We start from the raw sequence: 22667 nt of genomic DNA, 5'->3' as shown, positions 1-22667 counted from the left end.
TGAACTGGAGCACCGGTAATGACATCCACTGATGGAAGCAGCCTCTTTCAGCAGGATAATGCATCCTGCCAAACTGTAAAGTATGCTATAGGATGTGTTGGACAAAATAATCTAACCTGAGAACCCCTCAGAGGTTCTGCATCTACGTCTCATAGGGTCTGAGCTCATATTGGTGACACTGGGAAGATTTAAAACTTTTATCGAGCTGATCTGTGTGTTTGTTTTTTTTTCTCGTTGTTGAAGTTTTACAATTAGATACGGCAGTGGTTGACTATAATTTTATTGCACCTTCCTCATTCCCAAATATCTTCTCCACTCCCCACCCCCAGTTCTGACAGTACGCTGTCGGAACATTTCTCTACAAAATGACTTTTTCTTCCAGATGTGTTTGGCATTACAAAGTAAACAGAAAGACCCTTGAAGTTAGAAGACAAAGGTTTCTCATTGGTACTTAATGTACTAAGGGATTAGATGGCATATGATATCAGAAGACTAAATTCATCTACTGGAGCTGTTGTCAGTAATCAATAAAAACAATACAAAAGAATAACTGCTTTCAATACCATGTATTTTAAAGAAGGGACAATTAAAGTGAACACCACAAGACACAAAACATACATAGAACCCAAATAATAAATACAAAATATATATATACACAGTACTGCAGTAAATCTTCCATACGAATGTGCACAAAAGTCCTAAATTTCCCCACCGGTCAGCATAGTGTCTGACTGACACACATTTGAAAAGTCAATGGTTTAATTGTCCAGGTATTTGAGGTGAAAATGTCCATGCACAATTAGTTTCCAATGGAGAAGAAGTGAATAATGGATTGGTGAGATGAAGGGCCCTGCGACAGACTGGCGACCTGTCCAGGGTGAACCCCGCCTCCCGCCTGGAACGTAGCTGGAGATAGGCACCAGCAACCCTCCCGACCCCATTAGGGACAAGGGTGAACAGAAAATGGATGGATGGATGGATGGATCACAAAATAAGGTATTGGTTATCACTTCGTTATTGTTTCATTCGGTTCTTTTCAGTTTTTACTTGATCTATCTGAATCCAAATTCAGCTGAAATTGACTCAGTTTACTTTCATATTATGTTCTGCAGGTTAAGTGTTGCATATGTTTGACAGAACTGTCTTATAATAATAAACCCACCTCCTCAATGCTGAGGCATTACAGGGCCAGGCATCAGAATGAAGTCCCAGATATCCCTCTGATAAACTCAGGTATACAGCCTTTCTACAAATTACTACAAATTTTTATAAATTATTTTGTATTAATGTATTGTTTACTTAATTTTTGTCTACAGCAGGAGAAGTTGTGTCAAAAAAGCGTAACAGACTAAATTTCAAAATGTTGGAAAAAATGGATTTTTTTTAAATGAAAATTTGTGAAAAAAAACCCCAGTCCACAAGCATCCTCATTCCAAACACGTTCACTTAAATTTTCATCACTTGGTACATGTTCACATTATTTATTGACTGTATCAAATAATATTGAATATATTTTGAATGTAACTGAAGATATGACATAATACAATATATAATATACAATAAAATACAATGACTTAAATCGTATTGTATAGACTAGGTCATCAAATCAGTCTGTCAACTACGTTGCCTGTAGGGATTTTTAATGTCCAGCAGGTGTCAGTATTCAGTGACACAGTATCGACACAGTATCAATACAGTTTTGCTATGGGTCGAAACGCTTCATGACGAAAAGCTTCATGACGCCTCATTTACCCATCACTAGTAATCAGATCTACATGATTTTTATATTGTGAGTTTTAAAAGAGATGAACTAATTGTTTGGAAGCACAAACCTGTAGCTCCTTTGTCTCCAGCTCTTCCCCGTCACACCTGACTGGGAAAGCTGGAGCAGGCCTGAATAACCACTTCAGACGCAGTGATTGGCTGAATGCACTATGTGACTGACTGTCACTCTAATCAATGGAGCAGCAAAGGCGGGATTAAGGGCAGTTTTTACCCTGGGTTACATATCGATCTGAAAATCCAATGTTACTGCTGAAAGTTAAAAACATAATAACTTGATAATGTTATCAGTCCGTAAGTTTTTTTTATGTAAAAAATTTTAAGAAGTTTTCAGTTTTGTTGACATAGAGCAAGATATATGTGAAATTTAAAGTTCTTCTGTATTAAGATAACAAAAACATTAATTCTGTAAGAAAAGTGAACAATTTACCAAAATAAAGTGATAAACTAAACTAACTGTAAGAAAATGCTGAAAAAAGATATAATGACTAGATATTCTGGTTGTCTTCAAATAAATGTTTAGTTCTGTGTCTTATGATGAATGAAATTGTGACTAAGATAAAAATGTTGGCCATGTTGCATTCAATAATAGATCTATTTTTGTCTTTTCTTAGAATAAAATGTGCCGCAAAGACAGTTTTTGAGAGCCAATGTTGTTAAATTGTGTGAAGTGATCTCTCTTTAAATAAGCACATTTTTTTGAAAAAGCTGTAGGAAGATTTCATGATGATGAATATTTTTTATTGCCAGTCCTTCTTTTAATAAATAAAATAAAATGAAAAAACTCCAGCCCTGCTAAATTAATTAAAGAATAGGGTTTCTTTTCATCAAGTAACATGACAAATTGTTTCAAAGAATAAGAGAGAATTTGAAAAAGAAAAAAAAACCTAAGAAATGGGCACTGCCCAAAGGGAAGGAAATGCAAGCTGTGGCTCAACAAGCAGAGGATGCAAAAATGCTGAGATCGATTATTATCTCTTGAATTACAAAATATAAGGGAACCGACTTTTTACTTTCTCGGTATTAAACTCATCCATCCTTTGAGAGGGGAATGCAGAGAGACCAAAGGAAGGAGGAGTACGAAGCAGACCTGGAGTTTGTGCATCTGCAGAGTGGTCATATTTCACCTGTAGCCAACATGGACCCTGACTTGCATAATGTAATGGGAACATAAAGCCTCATTTATGACTAGCTGAGCCAATAAATCCTGATCAGTTCTGACCTCTCAGTGCTTCCTCACTCCTGTTGTCAACTTTGCTGGAGCAAGCAACAAATGACTGAAATCTCCACATCCCTGGAACAGATTGATTCTGTCTTTGCTTATGGAAACCGGTTTTGTGAGGTTTAGCAGCTGTTGCCAAGGCAGATTTGGCATAAATTTGCAACTGTCTGTATTTACTTATCAAGTGCGGAGCTAAATCTGTGCCTGAAAGGTGTGGACACAGTGCTCCTTGCACTTTCAGTGTTGCATGATTATTTATAGGAGTTTCCCTTTGAGAGTGTAAAATATGGGAAGGAGAATATTTAAATGAATCACGCCAACTTGTTTACTAGGCTTTGCGCCTTGCACATTGCCAACTGTGCCATTATTTACTGCCAAAAACCATGTTTTAGCTATTGTGTCTAATGTGATGCTTTGAGGGAGATGCACAGATGTTCCCAACAATAAAAAGAGAAGAGAATTTGTGAAGTAAAAATGTTTGTATTCAAATAAATTTAGTTGGAATTCCAGAAAAAGTCACTAAGCCAAGGTTGAGTGGGTTTAGTGGTTTATGAAATCTTAGACCAGCTTAAGTACCTTGCATAAGAATTCATGCCCCTTGGATTTTTCCACATTTTGCCATGTGACACAAATTTCAATGTGTTTTACTGGGATTTTATTTGACCAATTCTTGTGAAGTAGAAGGAAAATTATATATTGTTTTTAAAAGTGTTAATACTGAAAAGCGGAGTCCTCTCTAAGCCAATACTAGTATCTCCTCTCTGCAATTAAAGCAGCAAGTTTTTTTGTGTTGTGTCTCTGCTGAACATTGAAGAAACCACTTTTTTTTCCCCAAATTGGCTCACTTCAGTAGGTTTGAATGGATAACATTGAACAGATAATGTCTGCGAACAACAATCTTCAAATTTTGCCTAAGAACCTCAATTAGATTTGGGTAGAAAAATTTACTAAACCATTTTAACATGTGAAAATACTTTGGACTACGCTGTTGTGTTGCAGCTTTTGCTCAATATTTAATGTTGCCAGACCCAAGTCAGGAAATAGCTATTATGACTAGAGTGACAGCATAGTGATATTTCTGGAATATAGAGAAGTCACCATTTGTCAAGATATTTAAAAATAAAACAAAGCTGTTCAGTCCAATATGTTCTTGGTTGACAAATGTGATATGACTCACATCACACATCTCTTATGTCTCATAAAGTTTGCCTCTGATTACTGCTTTGGGAAGTCTCCTCACCATGACACCCAACTTGTGAGGGAGGAGACACTGCAAATAATGTCCATCAATCAGGTCCTCTGAAATTTAGTTGCAAGGCAGTGTTGAGGTTTGCACTTAGATCTCCCAGTGTCTGGTTTAAATATCAATGTAAAGATATTCTCCTTGTGGAAGTGTGCGATTTATTTTGGTTCTCTGGTTTTCCTCCACAATCCAAAAATATAGATGTTAGGTTATAAAGCGACTTTAAGTGTAGGTATATGTCCTGCATATATTAAATAATGAATTTACGGTAGCACCCTGTTTAACAATTATACCTGTTAATTAAACGCTAACATTAATAGCTGTTAATCCATGTTAACCTTGATGCCCATGTGGTTAGAAAAAAAAGAAGAGCACATTTAGATTTTATCAAATTAAATCTGATGACTATTAGCATAAGCCGGGAAAACGTAGCTACTTCATTAGCAAAACGTTTCTTTGTTAGCAGCCACATAAATTCGTGCTGCTCCGAGAACACAGTAGTGGTCATTAGTTTTAAATGAGCTGCTTGTGTCTTGTGTTCACACTCAGAATCGGACACTCCCACCTGTACCATTTCTGAACTGCAACCAGATGCTAAACTGCCCCTGATAGTATGCACGCCCTCAAGTATTCCCATCTCAAAACCATCCGTGCATTCTGCAACACCAGTACAAACAGGAGACGCTAGATATTCTCCATCTGGAATACTGATAATGGCACTTTCCCAGGATATGTAATTGCTTGTATCTGTGTGCCTTTACACAAACCATTTCCTCTAGCAGAATGGCTCTGTCATAATTGTTTTCAATTAAAAAGTTTCGCGCTGCAGCTGTCTAGGTATGGCTGTTCAGGGGTAAAGGCTAGCAGTAGTTGATAGGTGGAACCTTTGGCAGCCATGGTTATGATGGAAAGGAGAGCCACAGTTGAAGGAGTGATGAAGCAGTAGCTTGTGGGCTCCATCTTTAACAACAGCTTGGGGTGTTATATAAGGAGCAATGCAACTGGGGCTGGTGGAGAAAGAACAACCGATGAGTCCTGATGATATATATAACAGGGAAGCAATAAGTGGCAGATTCTTGCCATGGAGTTTATGCCTAATTATATTTTTGCTCCTGTTTTTTTTTTTTTCTTTCTTCATCTCATCTTTCGTCAGTAGAACTATTACGTGCAGTAACGTGTGAGGATTTTTGTCAGTTTCAGTTGTGCCCTTTATGTCATTTTCCTGATCTGTAACCTAGCTTTTGTGTGCTGGCCCAGATTCTAGCCCACTTAAGGCACTTTTCTGCTGAACTCAATGAAACTTCAAGCTAACTGTACCACAATTTGGCTCTGTTGTGTCTGCGTAGCTATGAGGAAATGCCCCAACTAACAGGTGAGGAGACTTGCGTATAAAATTAGGCCAGGCTGTGTATGTCAGGACTGGGCTGTTTGGCCTCCAGAGGGCTGTTTGAAGGAAGAAGAAGAAGAAGAAGAAAAAACAGCCATTCTTGCTTCATTCTCTTCCCTGTCTGCTTCAAAAGGCCACTGCAGCTGTCTAATGACAGAGATAAATAAGAAGTGGGAGAGAAGGGCACAACTGAGACACAAGGAGGTGAGAGATACCCAAAGACGAAAGGAGGAGATGGAACCAAGAGTTGTAAAAAGGAAGAATTTTTTTAGGAAGGTATCAAAAAGGAGAAAATAATTCGTAGATGTGGGCAAAGACACAAGGAGTGGTGATGAATGCCATTTTAACGAAGAACTCTTTCTCCCTCCTTCCTCCTCTGCCTCTGATCTGTCTTTTCTTTCTATCTCTTCTTTTTCTTTTGTGTCTTCCCTCTCTTTTCTATAACACAGGGAGACCCTGGGGATGGGATAGCTCATTAGTAATTTACGCCCTCTCCCCACAGATGTATTCTCAATGTCTTGAATGCTGCTTAATTAAGCATCGTACAGCAAAGTGCATAAAACAAATTTCTTATACATGAATGATAAAGAGGACTCTGAGATCCTTGCTTTGGAAGAGTCTTTTGCCTTTTTGTCAGTATTCCACTTTTTCAGACTTTTGAGCTCAGGTCAAACCTCATTGAGTCAAAGAGAGCAGACAATGGCTACGCTCTCTTGTTTGTAGATGAGATAAGGAGCCATTACCAAAAGTGAAATGAATACAAAATGAATATGTGAGATAAGAATGCCTTTGAGCATACAGCCCAAAACTGACCGTGTTATTGAAACGTTTGCAGACTGTGGAACACAGTCTTTGTTCCACTTTATACAAAGTGGAAATTGTCATAGTCTTTTATGATTTTGGTTTTCCTTATTTCTAAAATTCCTTTGTCTTAACTTTTGTTTTTCACAGTTATTTATTATTTATTATTCTTTATTTTCAGCTCCAGTGTGTCTCCTAATCTTTGGGTTCTTGGTGTATTTTTCTCTAAGTTTTGTAAGCTTGTTAAGTAAATAATAACATTTTTTGAACCAATATCCTTCTGCCTCTTCTGCATTTAGATTTTGTTCAAACTGTTCAGAGGCATTAGCATTATTTCTGTTCAGAAATATCCTTGCATTGTTAGTGGGTTTTTAAAATTTTTTATAAACAACACATTGTGACCTTTCTTTTCCGTAATTATTTTCTCTTCTAAATAAAACATTTGTTTGCATGGAAATGCTGGAGGAAGAATAGCTTTTTGCCACAACAATGCCCACCACAGCTCACTTTAAATTGCCGTAAATTGTTGAATTTATCCTGGCTCACACCAATGAGCATGTAATGATTTGTGCAGAACCATTTCACCGTGGGCCAGTGACTTTATGAAGATTTCATGAGTTTAATTTCTCTTCCTGCTGTGTTACTGCTTGTATTGGTTTACATGCCAGTTTGAGTGTTTTCAGTTCTATAGTTTCATAGTTTGTCAACAATTTCTTGCACTACAGTAGCAAAATAAATAAAAGTTCAGCTGTTTGTGTTTTGGCAGTGTTGCTGTGATTGATTTGGTTCATGTGTAGTAAAAATAAAATTAGAAAGTGTGGAATATTTCCTAAGGAATCCAGAAGTAACCGCAACTTGTACTTCTGCAGCTCTTAATAACGAAATGACTTGCAGATTGATGTAATGGTTGATAGTCATCTAAGCACTTTGTCATTAGTTCAAAAACTAATAACTGATAATGAATTATAGAGATGCACTTTTCAAGCTTTCCTATGTGCTAGGCCTTTGTTAATATAGATGTAACAGTTTTTATTACATCAAAAAATAAAGGAAATAAACAACTATGCACAATTATATTATGTCCTTAACCTTTATATGTGATTATAGCCCAGAGTTGTGTAATGTATGTAATGTGCCATGGGAAAAATAGGAACAGGTCATTAGGGAACAGAGACAACAAAGAAAAAAACACCAATGTCTTAAAAAATAGTGAAAATATAGTTTGAAGTGAAGGGTGGGGAAATGCAAAGGTGGTTAACATTCCCTCTTTGAATAGCTACTCACATCACTGTTTTTGTTAGCTTCAGCCAATAATCTCTGTAAAGCATGTCTACATAAACATTTACTTCCTGATTAGGTTTCTGTTATTGAACAAAGCTGAAATTGTTACTCAAGTATTGAACAGTGGCTGTCATAGAGCATCGCCATAGCAGAACTTCTCCACAGAGGCTGAAGGTGACACCAATCATTCAAATTCTGAATCAGAACAAGATGAAGTGGAAAGAATTGACAATAGCGAATACATTAGAAAACATTTCAAGTTTTCAGTTAAAGTTAGCTGAAGATGAAGAATGCTTTGGACTTGTGCCAAAAGAGCTGTAACATATCAGAAGCTGTCAACACTACAACGTTTGAAGAAGACAAAAACGCTTACGTGGAGAAAATCCACTACTTTCCCTGTAAATACGACAAGTGGAGATAGGTTTCCACTTGGGACACTGTCATGCAGCTGCAAGAGCTCCAGAGTTCACATACAAGGTATGGAACATTTTGTCATGTAAGTATGTATGCAAGTATGTACTGTATGTATGTATGTATAATTAAGTAAGAGGAAAAATTGTGAGCATCATACATAAGAACAGATTCTGGTTTCTGGTCGTGCAGCTCTAGTAATTTGTCCTTCAACATATGCAATAAAACAGCCAGTTAAAGATTTTGCTGAACAGCTTTAATCTTCAAGCCCCTTGCATTTTCATCTCAGCAAGTTATCTACTGTCACCGAGGCCCATCTTTATGCCCATCAAAAAGAAGAATAAAAATAAAATTGATATGGTAGTCCATCAAGCAGAAAATAAACCTAGAAATCCTAGAGCAAGAGAGCTTGGTTCAAATGAGTGTCCACCCAGTCTTGTACTGTTCATACTTTTACAGTACCCAATGTCTTTGAAACAAAACAGAGCCCCTTACTGCTGAACATTTTGTAAGGGCATCTATGTCCATTTCACAGATATGTCATATCCACTACTGCAACCAATATGAGGTGATAGTATTATATTTCTGCAACTAATAAAAATATTTACATCCAAGATGACCCTCATACATATTTAGTTTTAATTATGAGTCAAACATCATAAGAGTCAACAGACCTAAAGAGTTACTGGGACCAGAATTATTTGAAATATGGAAACATTTACAACTAAATTCAATCATGGGAGATTAGATTTTTTTAGAATTATATTTGTCTCTAATTCATGAATACCTAACTTTAATGGAAAATAACTACATGCTGATTATTCAGAACACAAAATAACTGTTTTTACAAAGAGGGAAGGATAATGGCTAAAAGGGCAAAGACATACACCAGCACAATCTATTGTTATGCTCAAAGTACTGTATAATTACTGTTTTTTTATTATTTACAATTCAACTCCATCATCGAGCTTCTATGGGAAGCTAACTGACAACATTTAAGTACGCTTCTGAGAAAAACTAATTTAATAGACCAGGACGTGATGTCTGAATGTCTGGATGTGGCGTGTAATGTAAAGTGCTCTGAGTGGTCAACAAGTCTAAAAGTGAGCTTCATGGATGTTTTCCTTTAGAAATGCAGACCATTAGCAGTCCCCAGCATAACCACTTTCATTTGCAATGCTGATACTGATGATTTGAATCTCAGTAAAAATGTGACATTCCTTATTATTTTCTGAGCCATCACACACACAAAATGATACCAGCTATTATCAAATTCTGTCTGATATTCATGTGCATTCTATAAATATTAATAACACGAAGGGCATGTGTGAGAATTGGGAAAGTAAATTGAAACAATCTCAATGCTGGCAGGAGATAAAGATGTAAAGGTGTAAAATGTGTAAAGGATGCATGTTTGTATGTGGAAGCCAGGGAGATTTGTTGACATCCTTGTGCTCACATTCATACTATTTTTAGGTCAACTGCATCATAGTGTCCTACTTAGATACTTTCTCTTGTTTACACTTCAGCCAAATCAAACAGCTATAATGAACTGATTTGTCAACTGTCTATTTAAAATAGAAAAGGTGGAACGGTCCACGCAACTGCTCATCAAGGAAGCAACTTGGTGTTTTTGGGACCAGAGGGTCCTTGAGTGAAACATTTTCCGGCATCTGGTGCCTCACATGGTTTTCCACAGAAAGACTTGGCAATCCTCCACTAACTTCTACATACACTCACACCCAAAGTTATTAGGTTCACCTGTTTAATTGCATGTTTTAACATGAATAGATAATCAACGAATCATATGGCACCAGCAACGGGAGTTTCTTAAGTTCAATCCAAGCATCAGCATGGGAAAGAACAAGGATACAAGTGACTATGAACATGTCATCAATGTTTCTGGCAAACTGGACTAAGTATTTCATAATCTGCTGATCTTCTGGAATTATCCTGCACACCCATCTCAAAAAGGTCAAAAAAGAGAGAATGTCCATTGAGCCACAGCCACAGTGTGAATGAAAATCCTGTGTCAAAGTATCGGCTTAGCATGATAAAAAGCTAACAGAAACTCAAAAAACACTCATTACAACCACTGTGTACCGGATTGGAGGTTTCATTGCAGAACACATCAAACCTTATAATAGACGAGCTACAGCAGCAGAACACCACACAAAAACCAAGGCGAGTAACAGAACCTCATCAAAACTGGACAAGAACATAGTAGAAAAAAATCATTCATGGGTCTCTGAGGAATGTTCCCATCGCTTGGTTGACTCTGTGCTATAGCTAATTAAAGCAGTTCTCAACGTAAAATTGGCTCCAACATGAAACAAGCAAAGTGCTGGTACCTAATCATGGGTCTGTTCAGTCTACAGCAGACTGGACAAAGCGGTTTAACACAAAGAGTGCACGGTCATTCAAACATTCAAAACACTTGGAAGCATAAACTGGACCTTAGAATGCCAGTGACCACATAACACATGGTAGAGGGAGAGACAAACAAAATCTGAGTCAGAGCCAGACATGGAGAGCATGGTTTTCTATACAAATATAAAGTAAAAAATGAGAAAAGAAATCCGAATACATAGTCCAATCATCAATAATGAAGTATGGTGAAATAGGATGATTTCCTAAATACAACTTTTAGAAAATCAGTTATACATTTACCTCATTAGCTTGATAGTAGCCTGCTGGCCAGCCAGTTAACTGGCTACTGTGATGTCTGAACACACAAGAGCACTTTTTGGGATGTGTGGAATACAGGTCAAGACTTGATGAAGATGTAAATATAAAACATATGTATGTGTCAATACGTTTACGTTGGGAAATATATTGGTCAGAGCCCTAGAAAGGGGGCACTGTCCGGAGATTGGTCGGACTTCTCTATGGTCGAGCCAAGATTTCCTCATGATTCAGTTGTGCTGACTTAGGCTGCAGTCTGCAATAATATCTTCACTGTTCAACCAAAGTCCAGCCTGCAGGGGTTTTAGTGCTGAAGCATCACCACATCAGTATCTTGAGTACACCACACTACCTTCTTTACCCAGGTAAAGAAATAGATACATGGGCAAACAGAAAAATGGATGGATAGAAAAAGAGAATAACATTAGGAGGACTGTAAATGACACGGGGCTCAGCTGGAGGATTGAGGGAGCAGCTGACTCGAGTGTGGCTGGGTGCAGGAAGGCAGCAGATGAGCAAGGAGGGCAGGACATGAGATACCTCTGGCACCAAGCTCAGTTATGAGGAAAAAAGAAAACAAAAACATATGCTGTGTGTGCACTTTGTCCAGAAGCTTGTTGTTATATAACTGTGGCATGTGTGCGGGGGTGTGTGTGTGTGTGTGTGTGTGTGTGAAAAAAAGGCATATTCTGGCTGTTATGTGTTGGCATTTCTTGTCCAGCTAAACCGGTTTTGCCTCACACACTGACAAATTGTTTTAAAAAAAGAAGAAGATAAAAGTTTCCTCTGTGCTATCTGTTCTACATTAAGATCATTGTAGGCCACCAAATGTGGGGACAATGAGCAAACACTGCGTCACATTACACAGATGTTTCAAAAAGTCATGCTGATGGATAGAGGCACCTCCTAATCTGCTACAACCATTTGTAACCTGTGCTGGCTGCTGTGATGGTAAATCACTTTAACTGCGAACGTGTTGGTTGCAGGCTGTAGCAGGCCCGCGTCTCGGCAGCGCAATGACATTAGAAAACATTTACACAAGAATAAAACGAGGATTATTGACTCTATTATTTCCATTTATCATACCATGCCTTGCCATGCCATTTAAACACGTTACACCTGTTTGCACACAGATGATTTGAAACTTATTTTGTGATGAAACATGTAATATATCAAAGAGACAACAAAATCTGAACGGCTGGATGTAGTAGCACAAGGACATGGGGTGGAATGAGATCTTCACGGTATGACAACCTTTAGTAAAAACACCACATTGTCATGATTATTGATTTAAATGTAAAACAAAAATGCATAACATGATTTAATTCAAAGTAGAGGTCAACAGTTAATAATTTTGAAGGTAAAAAAATACTTATTATTACAGTTATGTTGTCATCCATATAATGTATTTATTACTTTATTAATTAATACATAGACTTTGGCCGAAATAACATCAACATTTGCTGGTTCATTAGTTGCCCTTCGTGCTGCGGTAACACTTTTTGTGGCTTGACTACAAAGTTCAACTAGTGTTACCGAGTGTTAGCGATAGGTGGCGCTCCTTTAGTTTCCGCACCATGACTGCCCATCTTTTTCACAATGTGAAGTATTTCCATTTTGCAGGATGTGCACTCTCTATGGCATTTTCATAATTTTACACTGTAAAAATTGAAAAATTTGATCTTATACTGTATCTTGCATATTTTTATATTGGCAACTGGACAATGTCATAGGAGCTTATCAAGTAAACCTATTAAATTTGCGTTTAACTCCAAATAAGCTTTGTGTTTAGTCATTAAATTAACATTTGCTTAAAATCAGGACTAGGTAAGGAACTCACTTAGAATAATATTTTAAAATGGTCCATGTGTCCATTGCCTTTTGTAATAAATCTGCAAACTGAAAGATCTGTTTCAACATTAGTACCTGCAAAACCTTTTATAATATTTAAGTGTCACCTGAAAATCAGCATGATATGACAGAATCTCCATCTTTAGTATTCTAATAATATCAATCTGGTTACTGCATAATGCCTGACACATATTTAAAATAAAATATTATATAAACTTTAGGTTATGTGCACTGTGTTTTACTTTCTTAGTTATGAAACTGGTGAAACTAAAAATGGAGATTCGATCATAAGGTATAAAAGAGTAATCTTTTTGTCCTTTAGATGCCTGGTCTTCTATAAGCAGTGGCTAAAAAAAGGCTTTAAACGTAAACAGACCGACTGGCAGGCAAACTGATAGACTGATAGATATTACATAAATTGCACATGACCAATCCTAAACATCTTACAATAATATTATGTCATAGTTTTTATCCCAATGTAAGGTGATTTGACTTTTTAATATTACTCTAAATGCATCTGACTAGTAGGTTACTCAGTTGTAATTTTCCATTATAATCTCCCAACTCAGTCTCTTTCCTTAATGTGTGCACCGGCATGAAGTGACTACATCTGTGACTACAGATATTTCTAATTCTTTAATGCAAATTTACCTTATTGTAGTTAACGTTATGTCTAACAGTTGATTCAGGAAATGTAGATATTCTGTGTTTGAGAAGCAAAGCACCAAGAAGAATGTCTAATTTTAAGTTGCATCTTAAATACTGGTGTTTTTGAAAGATGGATGAATGGATGATAGATACATATATAGAAAAGCAGAGGCACAGAATAAGTTTTCAACGTCAAGGTTTGATAGGAGGTTATTTGCATCTTGTTACATTGGATTCAACAGATAAACTGACTAGAGATAGAATAGAAACACACATATGAATTTACAAAACATGCTAACCATGTTTTCGTCATGCACCTTTATTTGATTTTCTTGCTCAGCAACCCCTTACATTGTCTCAAAGGTGTAGTTCTTTTGTAGCTTCAACCAGATTTACTCTGATGCTTTCTCTTTTTCTCCTCTTTCATATAAAAGCAAGTTTAATGAGGCCAAAAGGGGCTGTATTCTGCTTTCATTGCAAAAATAAAATATGATGTAATATCACCATTATAGCTTTAATAGAAGCAGTTTATCAGTTCTGGTAAGTTCAATTATTCAATTGATACCTCTCTGGCACCTCTTCTAGTAAAGCTGCATTAAGCACCAGGGAGTTAATCTCAATAATTTCTGCCGCCTGTTTCTCAGAATGTAATATATATAATGTTTCTTAATCCCTTTGACATTGACCTTGATTTCACAAAGAACTTGAAGCAGAAGATGGACCAGAATGGAACAAAAAACACATTGCATTGCATCTGTTCTGTTAATGGGAAGTTAATAAATAATTAACTGCAGCTTAAGATGGAAACAGCTTCAATACACCAGATGCATTTCAATGTATTAAAACACTGAAAGATTTTCTTTTTTCAGTAATTCATTTGAAGTAGTAGAATAAGTTCATTGCAGCAAAAATAATTTGCTGTATCCAAATTATGTTTGAGTCAAGAGACTTGCACACCTTTTGGAAGGTAACTGTCTGTAAACCATAAAATATCTCAAGTAGAAATATAATTTTAATCTATCATGTAATCAAGTATTTTTTTAAAAAAAAGTAGATTTTCTGGTTTTTGTTAATTGTAAGCCATAGTTATCTACAACAGAATAAAAATTGGAAATAAATCATTTTATGACATAAATTTGTAACTTATGTGTTTCTCATTTGAACTGAATTAAATAAATAAACTTTTCCAGAAAGAATAAGAACCTTCTTTTGCTTTTTCTTAAAGACGCCTTGAAGTGGAATCATTACATAAGACTACAAATGGATCTACTATAACTTTAAGTGCTTTTGAAAGTGAAGAACATTTGAAGAACAAAGAATGAATAAGTGAATGAGTGTAAGTACCAAAACAAATGTTCAATCTGGTCAGAGAAAGAGACAATTGTTGAGATTCCTTAAGAGTAAAATGTAAGAGCAGCAGGATTCCTAACAGTAAAATGCCAAATATGGACAGTCATCTGTCAGGCTTTTAACACTTTGCAACAGCCAAAAAAAAAAAAAAAGAAAAACAACAGCTGAAGCAACTGTCATGCTGTACTGGCTTTGATTTCACATTGGGTTAATAATAGAAATATCAAACTATTGGCACTTTCCAGTTGTTTTCATTTGGAGATTTACACTGCAGCTATTTTACGCGTGCTGGCTGAGCAGCTCTTCAGAAAATCTCTTGATCCTGGATTGTTTGCTTTATGAAATTTTTGTTAATTTAATGTTTTGTTTTGTTTTGACTCCTTATTGTTTTTGCAAAAAATAATTAAACAGATTTCAACTTCGCTGCATTGGCTTACCTAAAGTTGTCGTTGCTTAGGAGAAGTGCAGGTGTGCAGTCTCTTTATCCCCAAAAGGAAACTCCGGTCCGCCGTGGTAACTAGTGCTCGCAAAATAAAAAAAAGATGTTACTAATAAGGTCTCTTTGTTAATAGACCTGCAGCGCTGGAGAGGTGAACTGAGCGCAGCTCCCACTCTGGCACGACTGTCTGCTCATCGGTGAAAATTAGTTTGCGTGCTTCTGACTGCCGCCCTCCCTCCCACTCACTCACTCACTCTCTCTCCCTCACTGTCTCCCACCCATGAGAAATAAATAATCTTTAATCTCTCCGTCTCTTTCCCTCCATCTCACTCTCTTCCCAGCAGGAGGGGGCATTTTTGAGTAAAATGAGCCTTTTTTAAAAAAAAAAAAAAAGTCTCATAAAGGCAACAAGAAATATTCTCCACAGAAACCTTCCATGCTTCATTCTTTTTACAATATTTTACCAACCCCCTCCCCCAAAAAATAAAAACCTGCCTCTCCCTGTCATGATTGTTTCTTGGGCTGTCCGGTTGGTGCAGGAGTGGTCGGGATTAAACTGTGGGATTATACCTCGGCATTCATTTCATCCCACACATGGTAGAACACTGGTGGACAATGACATCAGCCTTTGGCAGATTCAGACAAACAGACAGTTTCACGTGGGTAGAGATAGAGATGGAGATGGAGATGGAGAGAGGGACAAAAAGACAGGAAGAAGAGAGAAATAGATGAAGGGATACGACAAAGAACTGTTCAGACCGCCAGATTATCCGGTGCTTTATGTTTTAAGTTAATCCAACCAAGTTGCAACACAGAAAAGGTCAGCGGGGTGAGAGACTTCTTCGGTGAATTGAACAATTATTGTATCTAGACGCAGCGTGGCATCTCCGTGTGTGAGTTTTAATTCAGTCGATCCATACGCAAGGCCTTCATGCTGACAGATGGCCACTGTGGTGACGCAGGAACTAGATACTGGGTTTCTATTTGCCTCTGTGCTGTTCTCTCTGTGTGTGTCTGTCTGTGTGCATGTGAGTGGGAAAGTTGGTTTCCTTGCTCAGTTTCATGCAGAAGCTACCAATTTATATTACTTTTCTGTTTTAGTAGCCTTCAGGTGCGCACTCAGACTGGCACACAATCGTGCACATTCTGTCACACTTTACAGTTTTGCCTTTTTGTCCAGGTGCTCGCAGCCATTCTCCGCAGATATTCACCAGAGACCTTCAAATATGTGGCCACTTGTATTTGCTGAAAATACAGCTGCACGGAGACGGCTGTGTGGTTTGACAGATAGGGTCAGATGAGGAGGGATGAGGAAAATATCACCTGAAAAGCTGCAAGAAACCTTGGGTTGACAAAAGAAATGTGGTTGGCTTTTTGTTTAGTTAGGGATTCGAGGTCATTGTGAACAAACATTCCTGTGAGCAAAGTGTTGCAGTAAGATTGAAAAAGCTCTCTTTACTGCAGGTTGTCTAAGCAGAGAAAATTCAGCTAGACAACAGAACATTTTAGACCAAAGCAAGTCTTAATAGAATGGTGCCACCAGAAAGGGGCCCAGGAGGGACAAAGGTCACCCTCATAAATTTACTGCCCCACCCAAAAATCAAAAATGAAAATCAAAAAACACTTTAATAAACTACGTTACTGGGCCTCCAGCCATGAAAGATTTAACTACAGGGAGCAAGGAGGCTGTTGTTTGAATTGCTTATCCCACTTGCTTTTGGTAGGAAGAGGAAGAGTTTTACATCATGAGAACAAAGAGGAGCCATTGAAGGAAATCGTCCTGCCTTGCAACCTGTCGCCCATGAGTGATACGTTCATTGCTGGCAAAAGGAATCCTAGTTCTTATCATAAATCCTGGATCCAAAATAATCTACTGCCTGCACACCCAATGTCTATTTCCAGCTGTAGGAATAAGGCATTGCCCTGGCTTATTCGTAATTCTGCAGAAGAATTCTTTGAATTACAGATTCCCTAAAAAGAGAGGTGTCTCTGATTGTCGTTGCAAAACCCACTGTTGCTGACATTCTTCCAGAGGGAGAAGATACTAATGCCTGTCCAGAACTGAGGAGAGAAGGGAAGCTTAATCAGCGTTGGCCATAAATATCAGCCAAACCACCACCAAGCAACTCACTGTCCACTGGAGATCTCACTGGTTCCTAAGAACCGTTAAAGTAAAAGGTATATCAGGGGAGAGTTAAATCATCACTGTGAGTCATCGTATTTGCTGCATTAAACACTCACCTTCACCTCAATGAGTGCAGCAAATCTGAGGGAGACTCCAGAGTTACATTATGGACTGATGGTCAGACAAAAACGAGAAGGTCAGCCAAATTAGGCAGCTAAATAACAAAAAGGTAGTAAAGTGGATGGGTTTAAAGCAAGATGCATTATAGCTCTGAGAAATCCAAGCAAACGTACAGCTGCCAAATGTGCCATTCGACGCTGGCAGCCTTCAAGGCCGGGAGCCATCTAGACAGAGAGCTCAGAGCTCTGGCTGTCCTTCAGTCACAGTGTCACTTTGTTTTTTTTCCTCCTTTCTCTCCAGACTCTGTCAGTTTTAGCTTCATTCCTTTTGCTTTTATTTTCCTCTCCTTCTGGTGCACATTTCACCCTAACCTGCGAGATGGAAATCAAAATTGTATTCCAAACTTCAAAAAGTAACTGATTTATCTTAATATTTACCTTCTAACTAGAGCACACTCCCATGTATATGAATTCCCATCTCATACGTTTCTAGTTTATTGGCCTTAATTTAGCTATGCTGTCGTAATAATGACAGCATAGCTAACTCACTGCAGACTTAACTTAGATTTATACACTGAGCAACTTTAATCTTGGTACTCAGTAATACAATGCTACTGGGGTTGTGATTATTGCACTCCCTTGCCACACTGTTGCTCACAAAGGAGGGACTGAAAGCACACCCATACACAGATGCACTCACTCCCTATGTGTTTTATTGGAATGTCTCCCACTTCCTTTCATCGGAAGCTCACCCTCCTCCTCTCCCTCTGCCATTCCTGCTCGCTCCTCACCCTTTCATCCAGCCTTTCCTCTCCATCTATCTGTCACACACCACAATCCCACTCCACCGTTCCAGCTTAGGATTTATTTTTTTAATTATGTTGCGCCTTTGTTACCATCTCTAACATTTGTCTATTTTTTGTTTGTTGTGTTTTCCTGCTTCTTCTTCTCTATTTGTAGTTCTCTGCAAACCCTTCATGTTGGGCTTTCGGCCAGTGTGAGTCAGAGACGGGTTGTAATTACTTTACTCCTCCTCTGACAGCCATGGCAAAAGAAAACAAGCAAAAAACCCCCCAAAAAACAGCGATCTAGATGATGGTTTATTCCATCTGACAGATTAATATAAACATTTCTTTTCAATACTAATAAAAATTAGATTTATGCAAAGTAACTAACCACTCGCACAGTTACTGTCTGTTCTATCTGAGAACAGTTTACACAGTCCAACATCTTGCAATGAATAAAACAGAAGGATTTCTCCCACATGCTTAATGCAACATTTCAGTGCTGCCCTCAATTCGTGCAGCTATATTTGAGTTTCAATGTAGGGCGGGCACAGCCTCCTTGACTTCTGTATTGGTTTGGGACAAATTTGCAAACCTTTTAAAACCCGTCGCTGTCTAAAAATCAGCATACATTAGAATAAGTTGAAATAATATCAAAAATTGTGATTTCAGGCATTTCTTTGAGCTCACTTGCCTTTTAGATTTAACCTGGCTTGTTTTGTAGGAGTTGTTTTTTTTTTTTTTGTTTTTTTTTCCCCAGTCCTCTCTTCTCTGTGTCCTCCCTAAATGGCAGGAGAGCTCATTAGCTAAAGGTTGTAACAGACAGAAATAGGGATTGTTTGAAGATCGTCAGCCTGATGCATCTCAGAGAATGGTGTAGTTAATTACCCAATCCAGGAAGGAGGAGACAGTCTCACCGATGACCACAGGCCAGCATCAAGATGCTATTCTTGTCTTGGGAGATCGATCACATTTTTCCAGCTTCCTTAGGTTCACATCTCAGTGAGACAGAGGTCACCAATTATGTTCAAAGTACACCTTTTATTTCCATTCTTATTTATTTATTTTTTAGTAAATAAGCAATTTTACAGCCATGTTTAAATTCACTTGCAGAGGTATTATTATCCAATTAACATTTAGAAGTTTTATCACCACAAATCAGTGTAATTCTTTGCAATCTTGTGTGATAGACAAGCAAAGCAGTACATGACTAATGAAGTGATCTAGATCAAGTCAAGTCAAGTTTATTTGTGCACATTTCAGCAACAGATCACTCCAAAGTGCTTCAAACGATGACAAGTGGAAACATATTTATGTCTCGCATTTTTCCAAATAAAGAACAAACTTTGACCACTGACCACTGTAATTGAACCAAAAGGTAGTTATTGACAAATGCACACTACATTTTCCCGTTTTTGTTGTGAAGAACATTAGAAAACAATTCATCCTATTCTTTCTGCTCCACAATTGTGTACCAGCTCTGCATATTGCATAACGTATAAATAAAATGCACAAATGTTTGTGCTTGTAATATAACGAAATGTGTAAATGGATTGCCGTAAATATTTTGCATGGAGCTGTATTTGATTCAACTTGTACTTCCATGAGTACAACATAAAATGTCTCCAGCAGGTCTGGTTAATTTGAGGTAAATCAATGACTCTGAAATGTGTTTTTAGGATTGTGCAAATCAAACAAAGCCAAAAAAAAAGAGGCTGGCCTTTCAGATATTAAAATTTGAGAATAAGATTAAAGTCAAAGTAGAGAAGGAATACTCCTCTACTGTACATGTCACTGGTAAGCCCTCTCCCTCAACTAGGTTGATTATTTTAAGCACTGCAAGATTGATTTTGAGGCCCTGTGGGGGCCTTGTGGTTACGTGCGAGTGCAAGTGAAGGTGCACACAGACCAAAAAAGGATAAAACGTAGGACATCATACTGGATTGGAGCCTTGCAGGCAAGGGAGGAGAGTTGGAACGAGGACTAGAGGTGGCCTCCAGATTCCTGATGTTATTAATAAGTGACTATCTTCAAGGACATCTGTGATGATTTGGGTCAAACTATTCCCTCTTCCTCCTGCGATGTGTCAAAGTCCCCTAAAAATGGCACCAGAAATATCTCCCACTCCCAACCTTTAAAGGATTCTCCTTGTGTTTTCAGTGAGCAAAAAACAAGGGAATACTCAAAACAATCAACTGTTTGATTTTCTACAGTGCTTTTGATTGATGTGATTTGTGAGATGCTGCCTATTGAATTTAATGTAATCGAAAACAGATGTAAGAAGGTCTATCAGGGAGGCAAATTGTTGAAACTAGAAATATTCCAAAGCAAATAAACACTGTCACTGAACTAAGCTTTTTGCGTTAAGCACACACTGTCAAATGCATCATCCATTTCAAAGCTATTTTAAATTATGCAAAGAGGACTTTGAAGCACCTATTACCTGTAAGATCAAGGAAGCAGAATGACATGTTCAAAAATCTCTACTGTTTAAGTGTAACAGTCTGATTGCCATCATTTGAAAATATCACAAATACTTCAATCTGTCTTCAGAACCGGTTCTAAGTCGTGGTCAGAATATTTAGCAAATAATCCTCTAAGGCACTCATCATTAAAAGGTAAATAAATAAAGGTTAAAAAATAATAATAGTTACAGTACATAACAGGTTCACATTTCACATCTTCCCAAGGAGGAAGCTTGTACTGATTTGTTAAACTCATAAAGATCAATCTTTTCTATATTTTCATCCTGGTTGAGGAGGAAACAGGAGATTGGTTTTGTCTGCCATCTAGTGGTCAGATTAAGCAGCTGGCTTGTAAAAGCTCGTTAAAACTTAAAAAAACAAAAAACAAAAAAGACAAAGCAACAGTCTTAATTATAACGTGCATCAGATTTCTTATACATTGGGTTAGAAAATGAGTTGATGGGAGTTTATGAACTACGAAAGTTATTTACTTATTTAGGTAGTTATTTATATTAATATGCCTTCTATTGTTAGTCTTCATAGTGCTACTTTTGATGCCACCTATCCCTACACACAGCAAATATATGAAAGAAGACGGCTTGATCAGAGACCAGAGACCAAAATTATCTGAACAATAAGTAAAACTCATATGTACCTTACCCTGAAAACTTGTGGACTTTAGGGCATGGTCAGGGCATGCCTCCACCAAACAGAAAGTGTCCCTCTATCTGTCTGACCCAGTTTCAGGGCATTATCTTAGCGTGCAGAGTTACTCATGTGATCTGCAACAGCCAAACAACTGGAGCCTCAGACATCCCATTGCAGGTGTCACTGATGTAACAAAGAGAAAACAAAAGGAGTGGGCAGGGGGGCAATCAGATAACCTGTCCTCTTCACAGCACAGTTGCACTGACTCCACGTGGCTCAGTGGTAGCACACGTGCACCACACACAGAGGCCACAGTCATGGGCGTAGGTTTGGGTATGGACGGTCGTGACATGTCACGACCAATATTCAAGGGACATAAAATAGTCCCGACCAATTTTTGCCATATAAATAAAAAAAAAAAAAAATGTATTTTTTAACAAAAACAAAATAAATAAACGAAAATCTACATTGATTAGTTTAATATTTCAATATACTACGCAGTGGTAGCATTCATTTTAAATGCTGGTGAGTTGGTGAGTAAGTTGTAAGGTCCCACCAAAACTTAGACCAAACCTACGCCCTTGGCCACAGTCCTCTGGGTTTGATTCTCAGCCAACGGACATTTAATGCATGCTTTCCCCTTTTCAAATATCCTTCTTTTTTTTTTACATATTTGTTAAAAGTGTCACTGTGTTTTGACAGTATAATATAAGACAGCTAATTTGTGGAAAAAAATCGAGCTTCTCCATCTCCTGAGCTACTATTGCCATCTGAAGAAATGCATCACACCCAAGTCGTCCAGATCAAAAACAACCAATCAGACCCAGGGGAAGTGTCTTAGCACTGTCAATCAATCTCATGTATGCATTGCTAAATGTGCTAATGGTGGAAAAAACAACTAACTGTTATAGGGAAGCCATTTAGATGTGGGCAGTTATTTTAAATTATTTCTTAATGAATGGAGGACAAAATTGAAGAGTGATATCCTGTTGTTGATATCACTCTCACTAAGATTTTTATGATATGTATGGAAACAGATTTTACCTGATTTCTTCTCTCTTTTTTCTTTACTAATCCAGAAAGAATAGAATAGCTTCTCAATCATTTTAAAATCAAAAACAGTAAAACAAATAACAAAACAAATGTTATTAATATGTCTTATTTTCACAGACTGGTGACCTGTCCAGGGTGTGCCTCGTCTGTCGCCCAGAACGTTAGCTGGAGATAGGCACCAGCACCCCTCCTGACCCCACAAGGGTTAAAGGTGTTAGAACATGGATGGATGGATGGATGGATGGATGGATGGATGTCTTATTTTCTTCAAGCATTGTGCATAGGCACTCTAGCTGCCTAAGGACATACATAACTTTTATCATTGTTGGTTTTGTTTTTTCATAAACCTCTTGTCACCCAAATGATGAAAAC

General features: G+C 37.7%; 1 protein-coding gene across 2 annotated transcripts in view; it reads right to left on the bottom strand.

Annotated features, from left to right (window-relative positions):
* Positions 1-15326, bottom strand: part of camkvl (CaM kinase-like vesicle-associated, like) — a 50132-nt gene extending 34806 nt beyond the window's left edge. Inside the window, exon 1 of one of the 2 annotated variants that reach the window (XM_028026897.1) lies at positions 15099-15326. The gene's annotated coding sequence lies outside the window, so the exon portion shown is untranslated. The remainder of the gene's footprint in view (positions 1-15098) is intronic. The other variant, XM_028026976.1, reaches the window with a different exon arrangement.
* Positions 15327-22667: the final 7341 nt, after the last annotated feature.

Source organism: Xiphophorus couchianus, chromosome 1, assembly GCF_001444195.1.
Source record: "Xiphophorus couchianus chromosome 1, X_couchianus-1.0, whole genome shotgun sequence".
In the NCBI taxonomy this organism is placed as follows: Eukaryota; Metazoa; Chordata; class Actinopteri; order Cyprinodontiformes; family Poeciliidae; genus Xiphophorus; species Xiphophorus couchianus.
The sequence above is the reverse complement of the archived record's forward strand: the minus strand, read 5'-3'. Positions and strand labels throughout refer to the sequence as shown.